We start from the raw sequence: 9,000 nt of genomic DNA, 5'->3' as shown, positions 1-9,000 counted from the left end.
GTAGACGTGCGTTCATGTGCTTAACGTGGCATGGACAGACTCTCTCCCTCGGGCTGCTTCTGGAAGGTCTGTCTGCTGGTCAGAAGGCAGAAGAGGAAGGAGCCCAGTGGAAAAAGTCGTGTTCTCATGTCAGCTATGCTTCCAACCTCCCTCCTTAACTGTAGCCCCTCCACTTTGCACAGAGCATCAGCAGTCCACTGCTTTCAAAGCTTAGCCAGAGGAAAAGTGATGAAGTAAGTAACCCAGCTCTCTTCTCTCAATAAAACCTAAGGAGGTATTCTATTTATGGAGGCAGCACCATACTGTCCCCCATTCCGTTTCCACATTCTTTGGCGTGGCTCCCTGGTAGCTCTGAGACATGACGTGCAAAGCTGCCTCCATGGCTAGAATTCCCCCATCAGACAAATGTGGTGGAGTTGGGGCTGGCACTGAACTTAGGACCGTCTGCCTGAGGTGCTGGGAGCGGAACTGTGGAGAGCACTTCCTTTGTCAGTCAAGATTATCGCTGAACATGGGCAAGAAGAAGCACAAGAGGCTGTGGGGCCCATGCAGGCTGACCACGCCCTCCAAAGGTCTTGGTTGATAGACAGGCTTCATGTTTTGCTTCCGTACGTGTGATTTTGCTCAAAGACTTGAGCCTCACCCACACTTATTTATAACTCAATTTTTTTCACTGTTTAAAAGCCTAAGGGAGTCCAACAAAATTCTGATTTTTCCTAAAGCTACTTATAGTACTTTTTAAAAATAGCAGACACTAAATTGTTTTATTTGGGGGGTGACTTTGCTTTGCTGATACCCTAGTTCGTGTGAAGTCTGACCAGGGGCAGCCCAGGATTGATCCTCGTCTTCTTTCCAATTGCAAAAATCAAAAGAGAACATCGCTGCTCTGGGTTACAAGCATACACAGATCTGCAGGTTCATGGGAAGAAGGAAAAAAATAAGCCTTCTTTTGTTTTCAGTAACTCTATTACCATGATTAAGAATATTTAGAAATAAACAACCTCACTTAAATGTATTTCTGCTCTTGGGAAAGCAGTGTTCCAACAGAGGAGGCTTACTGGGACCTTGGGATTATCTCCAAATGGAATGTCTTTTTGAAGTTTCTTCATAAAATTCTCATTGTTTTTCAAAGCAGAGAGCGCTCAAGTGCTAGTGTATGTTGCACCATCCTGCAATTGCTAGAACATTAACTCCTAAGGCAACTCTCCAGTGTATAAAGTCTAAAGCCAAACAAGACACATATTTCAGAAAGCTCCATCCAAGAAGGCACAATGGAATCGCATCCAGTAATTAACAAACCTCCATTATCTTAGACTTTCCCAAGAAGTAACTATCTTAAGATGTTCTCTTTCAGTGTGAGTGTGATTCTGTTTTGCTGAAATAAAACAGTTGTTTTGTTGAATCTCTTTAAAGTATTATCCACTGTCCACTTGATTAGAAATGCCTTTTAGGTCCACCAGCATGATAGGCATATACCAGACTGGCAATTCCATCCCTCAGTCTATATTGGTCTGAAGCATGTCTGGGAGTAAAAAGGAAGTCATATTGATTAGATCCATGTAGCACAATTCATATGAATAGAAACTGAAATTGGGCAAGTCCTCATTTCTTTTTTTCTTAAGATTTTATTTATTTATTTGACAGAGAGAGAGAAAGCGCACAAGCAGGGGGAAAGGCAGAGAGAGAGGGAGGAGCAGGCTCCCTGCTGAGCAGGGAGCCCTACGCAGGGCTCAACCCCAGGACCCAGGGATCATGTCCTGAGCCAAAGGCAGATGCTTAACCGACTGAGCCACACAGGCACCCCCACATTATTTCTTAGATCCCACATTTTTCACTTTTGTGGCTTACAGAGAAAAGTTGCTGATGAATGCAACTTCATCTGATACAGGACACTTTCCACCTTGGGTTTGGTTTTGTTTCTAATCTGATTTACTGAAAAAGTATTGATCACAATGAGACTCTTTCATCAAAGCCCAGTGATACTAGCCACACTGAGCTTGTTTGCAGACAATACATAGCATGCGTTCAGAACCCAGGAGACTGTACTATCAGCATCATCCTGTCTTTACTTAAAATGCTGACAGTTTGTTCATCATAGATTTTTTTTCATTAACTTTGATTTTTTAAAATATTGCATTAAAATATTTTATTGCTGAGGTTTTTTTGGTACCCAGTGCAACTGCATTACTCACATCACCCTAGTCCAGATCCTGGTGCAATACTTCTCTTCCTAAGGAACCTCAGAAGAAATGCAGAAGTCCCATTTGAAGAATACAGTTTATATTCATTCCCTCAGCAGGGGAACAGCAAAAATGGTTCTGACAATCTCTTCTTACGTGAGGCTTTCCAAGAACTTTGACGATGCCATTGAACCAATGCTAAAGCCTTCCCCTTTCACCCAGCTCCACTGCATACTGTTGGACAATGCACAATTCTAGGGGACACTGCTCTCATCAGAGTCTAATCAGTGCTCCCCAGTGTTACTGTCAGTCCACAAGCCGTTGGTCATAGGTCCACCATTAAATAAAGAGCTTGCATCAGAATCTAAATCAACTGTGTCCCTAAACACACTGGTTAATCCAATTAATTAAATAGCAAGACTTTGTCAATGAAAGAATCAGTACATTGATTTACAAGTTCTTTGAAGTTCTTTGAAGACAGGCACTTTGAGTAGCGGCAATCCCAATGGGAGGGCCTCCCTCAGATTGTGGAAAGCACAGCCGAACATTGACATTCTGTTTTCCTCTCCTACTTTCTTGATAGATGCATCTCCAATAGCAAAACCAGCAGAAAGATCTATTCAACCTCTCCTTTAATCTTCACCCCCTTTTCCTTACATCTTCAACATTTGCAACATTCCCTTTCCTGGATTGGCTGTGAGGTAAAGGTTCTATGACACGGTTCTGGGTAAGAGAGAAAGGTACCTCACCCAGGAGGACTTCTGCAATCCTGATACCCATTCACAATATTGATTTGTTAAAATTAAATACAAATAATGTGGATGCTCTACCACACCAAGGAAGAGTTTCCTTTCCTTCAGCCACCCGGTCACAATATCTTAAAACAGTTATATCTCTGAGGATGCCAGAAAAATTGGGGATTGAGGCCCTTTTCCAAAAGTCTGGCCCAGATGGTATAGAGCCTAAAGAGCTGGCTGAAAGCCTCCGTGAGAAAGGCGAGAGTAGGAAGTCCTTTGTAAATTTTGGTCTGGAGACTAGTATTTTGACTTAAACTTAGGTGTATGGCCATTGGCAGAAGGGATATTTAACTTATCAATTCACTGACTGTAAGGATACAAAGATCAACATTCTCTGAAAAATCTTCTTGTTAAAAAATTAAATAGAAAAAAAATTAATCAAAGCAGGCTTAGAGAATCCAAAATGGCAATCTTCATTTTTGACAAGAAACATCTCTGCTTCTGAGAGGTGATTTTAAAGGAAAGAAAATAGTTATTAATGTTATAAATTTTTCTTCCTCTCATGTAGAATTGTGGCTTTTTCAAACACTCTAGCAATATTATTCCGGTGAGTCCCTGCAATTTTTTAAGAGAGTTTCTTAGCAATATTATTCCATCTCCCAGGTGAAAATTAAAATAGTTGCTTGGAATAACCCTAAGGATTTCTGAAACTGAGCCATGAGAAATGCCAATTATTTGAAAAATCTTGGACATCTTAGAAGATCATTAAAGAAACCATCAAGTTCTCCTCTTCCATGTTTAAGACAAAGAGCTTTGTCTAAAATGCTTATTAACAAACTGAATTATGTCTCAATAAGAACTCTTAAGTTGACAAGATGATGGTGTTAGGTTGCATAAGAGGATTTTAAAATTAACACACAAAAAAAATTTGTTCCCGCAGAGGAATTGCTTCCCGAGCTTTGGGTATTAAATGCCACCCCCTTTATTAGGTATAATGTTATAGTTACTTAACACTCATATTTTCTATCATACTCTTTGTATTTTATGCCTGGCAATTCTCCATTAATTTAAGTTATTCTCCAAATTTATGGAGAGCAGTAAAACCAGTAATTAAGTTATAGATTCTATCGAAGGAATTGCTCTTTCCCAGCTTGTGTTAGTACTACGGGCATCCTCTCACTTCTTAAGCAACATTGCCATCTCGTGGCTAAATCCATAACATTTCCCAGGAAAAAACACCAACCCTAAATGGACTAAAGAGACCCAGAAAGCACCAATGATTAGAACTGAATTATGTCCCTAGAATTTCCTCCAATTGTAGATCAACTTGGTTAGGAAGGGAGAAATCATCTCAAATTTTACAACTTTAGTTTTCCAATAATCAATGTTGTTTTGTCTTATGTTACCACCTCTGGCTAGTCAATGAAGAAACGTGGAATTCAGGCAAGGAAAACATTAAGAAAAAAATCTATTGTTTCCACCAAAGCATCTCTGTTAGACCTATTAGCCCACACATTTCAAATCCTGGCACATTCAAATTGGGATTACGTTTGGCCCATCTAAATCAGTATTTCTTTTCTGGAGCTAGTTTAGAACGTGCTTTTCAACTTAGACACTGCCTTGATGAGAGATTCCATCAGGCTCTAAGAAGAAAAGAAGAAAAAGTGCTTCAGTTTTCATGAATGGAAGTTGAAACAGGTTCACTTCCAATCTTCTCTTTGGGTCATTTGGGACTTTGCAAAGTAAACAGAAAGAACCAAATTTCTGTCCTCTATTCAATGTTTGGGAAAATCCCAGTGGAGGTAGGCCATCTGTGAGGTCTAATATTTGGATGTCAGTTGCACTCTGTTTTAGATTTTTATCTAGAGACGCATATGAATAATCATAAAGATGTTCCTAAGTCTGAATCATCCAGGTGACTAGCTCCATTTGGCAGACAACCATGACTAGGCAAACTATGGCCAATGGGGACTCATTATTCTAACTCTGACTCTCTCAGTTACACACAGTGAACATAGATCTACAGGGTTGAAGGGGATAACTTAGGAGTTTAGTAAGAAATACATATTCTGACAACTCAACAAAGATGCTTTCCAAACATGAAATACAAAAGAGGACAATTTTAACCTCTAGGGAAGAAAAATAAAATTGGTATCCTTTTTCATCCTTTTCTTTTATTGAAAATCTAACTGTATAGCCCATAATGGGCCATATTTTTATGTGTGCAGAAAAAAGAATGAATATGCTAAATTTCCATAATTTACCTATTACTAGAGTGTAGCAAATAATTTAAAATTTTCAGAGGCTTTTAAATTAATACATTATTTTCCATTTAGAAAGCTAAGGACGGCATAATATATGCAATAAATTATTTCTGCAATATTTCACTTATAGATCATTAGAGCCAGATACAGACCAGTGTTTTTCAAACTTGTCTGCTGATATTAAAAATACGGATACCCCTGGAGATTCTGATTCAGATACTTGGAGTGGAGCTCAAGAATCCGTCTTTGATAAACATGCCAAGTGACTTTCATCATCAAACAAATTTGGGAAATACTAGTCAACATTTTTTATTGAAGTGACTTAAGACATAAATATGATGACAGCTCCAACTTATTGAAAGTTTAAGTATAATTTAAAGAAGTGTCATTTCTAATAATGCAAATATTCAAAATTTTAGAAATAATTATTTGAAATTTTCATAGAGTTAATGCATTATATGAATCAGGATATGTGCATCTTTATATGGAATGCCATTCAGTGTTTTAATTTTGAATAATATCCATTTGTCTCTTTCATTGATTCATAATGACATTAAAATTTAGGTGCCTGTTTTTAAGAAGTGTACATGAATATGCATTAGGGATATTAACTAGGAAACTGAAACTCTGAAAAAGAGAGGAAGTAGAAAGGAATGAGAGAGAAAGTAGAAACAGCAGCAAAGGTGTGACATGGTCAGAGATTTAAGGAAAAACACGAATGCTAGAAAAACCACCCTGACATAGATACGGGGCTCAAGGGAATTCTATTTCATGATACAATTAATAGAAGTGTGAAGAAAATAAGACAAAAGGAAAAGATAAGCAGAGGTATAAAGAATAAAGATAGGGGCACCTGGGTGGCTCAGTCGGTTAAGTGTCTGATTTTTGATTTCGGCTCAGGTCATGATCTCAGGGTCGTGAGATTGAGCCCTGCGTTGGGCTCCATGTTGGGTGTGGAGCCTGGTTGAAATTCTCTCTCTCTCTCTCTCTCTCTCTTTGCCCCTCCCCACCTCTCTTGTGCTTTCTCTCTCTCTCTCTCAAAAAAAAAAAAAAAATAGAGATAAAAGGAGATTTCCATTTTAGGCTTCTTATTTAGGAACTTATTTATTGGGGCAAAGTCTTAACAGATGATAAAATCAAGATTCTTCCTCCACATGTGAAAGTTGAGAAAGCTTAACTCCCAGTGGTCAGCAGTATCTGTAATTCTAAAACCCAATACATAGGTCCTAAAGAGGCATTTCCTGAAATGGGTCTTCTAGAACAATACCTTTACAAGAGTGCCATGAAACAAGGGTTCCATAGTGAAATAAATTTGCAGAGTGCTGCATATGACATTCTCCCCAAAGTTTCCCATGAACAGCAGATGATGAATGACTCTTCGGGGTCTGGCAGAAAAGATGGGTTCAACTCACCTTTTAACTTCTTTTTCCAAATGGATAGGGCCACAAGATACTTTTTTCACCCCACATCTTAACATCCTGCAGACTCAGTGAAAAGATGGTGGGCTCAACATGAAAAAACATGGGTTTGAACTTTTGCTCCAACGTTGACTACCTTCATGACTTGGGATTAGGTTACTTAGTGATAACCTAGAGCCTTCGCTTCTCCTGTACAATAGGTTTAATAACACGGAGTGCTTGGCACAATGTCTGGCATGTAGGAAATGCCAGATTAAATACTTGTTACTAGTATTCCACAGAGGATTTTCTGGGAAATGTTAGGTCTTCTTAAGTTTTCTGTCAAATTATCAATATGAAGTATAAATATTGAATGACACTATCACTCTTAAAAATTCCAGGAGAAATTTATTTTTCTAATCAAAGAAAACCCGAAAGTTTTTCGTTTATTTTTCCACCCCACCACCCCCATCCTTTTTTATTTTCAGCTGGGCAATTTCAAATCAAACTAAGAAAGGTCAGAAGTCATTGATAGCACATCAAGGCCAGTGATTTGTAGCAACAGGCTAGAGTATGCATACAAATGGGTCTTCGAACAAAAGTAACCACTGTCTAAGTCTGTTCAGGATGCTATAACAAAAATACCATAGAGTGGGTACTTTAGACAACAAACATTTATTTCTTGCAGTTCTGGAGGCTGGGAAGTCCAAGATTAAGGTGCCAGCAGATTTGGTGCCTGTTGAGGACCCACTTTGTCCTTCACGGACAGCCGTCTTCTTGCTGACATGGCAGGAGGGATGAGGGAGCTCTCCAGGGTCTCTTTTATAAGAACACCAGTCCTACTCATGAAGGCTCCACCCAAATGACCTAATCACGTCCCAAAGGCCCCACCTCCAAATACCATCATTTCGGGGATTAGGTTTCAATGTATGAATCTAGGGGGAGACACAAATGTCCAGGCTATAGCAACCATTTCTGAGATGAAGCTGCCTTTTGGAAAGAGAGAACTCTGGCTGGCCAGTAAGACTGCTCACACCAGACACAGCAGTAGAAGAGGTGAAAGCTGGTTTTCATGCCTTCAACTACCCCATTCAAAGGGGAAAAAACCTTCCCATTACATAACCCACTGACGCTAGTCGCCTACTCAGGGCCCTCATGGTCCCTCTGTCCCTTGTCTAAAAATGAATTATCATTGCTTAGATTTTAGAAAAGGTTTTTTAACATAGAACACAAAGTAATAGTTGCATGGTTTCAACATACACTAACTTTTCCAGAGATGTGCTTACTATGTAAATCAAGGCATGACTAAGATTTTGTTCAAAACTTTATCAGGAGTTGTCCATCATTTCAGAATATCATAACCGACGCTGTTTGTGATATCGCCAATACAATGCACATTGGCCTGCATTTGTAGCTCATGACTACCTACAGGTATAAGCATCTGATGACTTAATCTTATCATCTAGGATGGCAATACCGAAGCTTTCTTACTGAAATACATGTTATTAAAAACTGCTTTTCCTTTTCTCTGCTTTGTATTAAAGTTAGGATACTATACTCATTATTTAAAAGTATATATGCATTAACATTGAATTTTATTTCACAATAATCAGAATATTTGTCATAAAGGGGCACTGAATCTGGGAGGGTTGAGAGAACAACTAATCTCCTCCAACCTATGCACTCTAAAATAAAACTGAGACTCAGAGAGGTGGAGTAACTTTTGCTCAAGTCCACAAAGCAAACTGATGACCAAGTCAGAACTGGAACTACCTAAACACCGAGTCCTCCTTCCAGCAGCTGCATTGCCTCAATGTGATGACTATGTAAAAATACACAGGGGGAGAAAAATCAACCTCACGCTTCAGAATGAAGTTGGTGACCATTAGACCCAAGGGACAGGGATGGAGGAGGTCTCTCCTTGTGTCTAGCTACCAGCACAAGGGATAAGATGGTTTTTTTTTTTAATTTTATTAAAATTAATGTTAGTCACCATACAATACATCATTAGTTTTTGATGTAGTGATCCACAATTCATTGTTTGCGTATAACACCCAGTCCTCCATGCAGTATGTGCCCTCCTTAATACCCATCACTAGGCTAACCCATCCCCCCAACCCCCTCCTCTCTAAAACCCTCAATTTGTTTCTCAGAGTCCATAGTCTCTCATGGTTCGTCTCCCCCTCCGATTCCCCCCCCCTTCATTTTTCCCTTCCTTCTCCTAATGTCCTCCATGCTATTCCTTATGTTCCACAAATAAGTGAAACCATATGATAATTGACTTTCTCTGCTTAACTTATTTCACTTAGCTTAATCTCCTCCAGTCCCATCCATGTTGATGTCAAAGTTGGGTATTCATCCATTCTGATGGCTGAGTAATATTCCGTTGTATATATGGACCACATCTTCTTTATCCATTCAT

This window comes from Halichoerus grypus, chromosome 3 (genome assembly GCF_964656455.1).
Source record: "Halichoerus grypus chromosome 3, mHalGry1.hap1.1, whole genome shotgun sequence".
In the NCBI taxonomy this organism is placed as follows: domain Eukaryota; kingdom Metazoa; phylum Chordata; class Mammalia; order Carnivora; family Phocidae; genus Halichoerus; species Halichoerus grypus.
The sequence above is the reverse complement of the archived record's forward strand: the minus strand, read 5'-3'. Positions refer to the sequence as shown.